The sequence below is a fragment of the Tenrec ecaudatus genome, unplaced genomic scaffold (assembly GCF_050624435.1).
Source record: "Tenrec ecaudatus isolate mTenEca1 unplaced genomic scaffold, mTenEca1.hap1 Scaffold_121, whole genome shotgun sequence".
Classification (NCBI taxonomy): domain Eukaryota; kingdom Metazoa; phylum Chordata; class Mammalia; order Afrosoricida; family Tenrecidae; genus Tenrec; species Tenrec ecaudatus.
Window position 1 is genome coordinate 332,751 of NW_027457771.1, and position 1,331 is coordinate 334,081.

A 1,331-nucleotide genomic window follows, 5' to 3' on the forward strand; every position below is an offset into this window, starting at 1 on the left:
TCTATTTGGAACCTCACAGGGCTACACTGTGAGTCAGGGAAAGACCTGGAAACTTGAGCATCCTGAAACGAGGCCTGCATAGCAATATCATCTGTCATCAGGCTCATCATTTCTCTCATTTTTTGTAAGATCATTGAGCCCTTGGAGCCCTGAGAAGTTCTCTCAGAGGAAGCCACCCTCCTCCCATGAATCCAAGAGGGACTGCTTAAAGATTGTTGTCTTCTACTTACAGGAATACCAGCAACCAATTGCCATTGAGTCAACTCGGACTCATGGAGAGCCCAAGTGTTTTAGAGAAGTCCGGTCCCTAGAATTTTCCATGGCTGGGGTGGGTTTTTTTCCAGAGGCATATCACCAGGCCCTTCTTGGAAGGCACCTCTGGGTGAACTCAAACCTTTAACCCGTAGTTCGCAGCCTAGCTCATGAACAATACCATCCAAGGACGGTACAGTTACTTGCTAATGGTCACCTGCAGTAGATGAACCGAGGTCAAGTAACTGCCTGAGAAACATCAACCAGAGGAAAGCAGAGTGAACCCCAGGGTTCTTGGGAAGAGGGCCAGAGAGAGAAAAAGGAGAAAACAGCTTTCTCGGGACATCAGAAAGGAAAGGACTCCACTTTGTGGATGCCATAGAACAATCCCAAGCCAAGCATGGGTGAGAAACAGACCCCACCCAAACCCAGCGGGCTGGATTCTGTCGCCAAGTGTTGAACACCAGACATGGATATGACAGAGCCGCTAGTCGTCCGTGGAAAGAAACTGTTTGCCCATTGTCTGGTAGTTTTGTAGCATTTGAACAACCAGGCCTCTGCTGCCTCTTCTGGCCTGAAATATAATTGCAGCCATAACCGCCCAGCGTTTCAATGGGTAGAACTCCCTGGGGAGGGCTAACTACCCAAATCATTTGGGAGATCCTTTTAGGATTGTCCAGGAGATCTTTCTTTGGCTGTGTCTATAATATGAACGATGGTGTCTTTGTTTTAAAAAAAGAAAGTTTTTATTGTAAGGTGGGTTAAGGTTTACAGAGAAAATCAGCTTTGCACGTAACAATTTATACACGTTTTGTTATGTGACATTGATGACAATCTCCTGCAATGTAATATCACTCATGCCATTGAAACTCTGCTTCCTGTTTTCATTCACCCTTCTGCCCTAACCTTGCCTGCCTTTTGAATTTGGCCTTGGGCAAATACTGCCTATTTGCTTTTGAATGGTTGATGGTTCTGAGGAATGTGTGCTCCTCAGTGCTATGATTCATTTTGGTGTAGTTGTTCTTATCAAGTGCCATTGAGCCAGTTGCAACCCACATTGACCCTATGCCAAACAGACA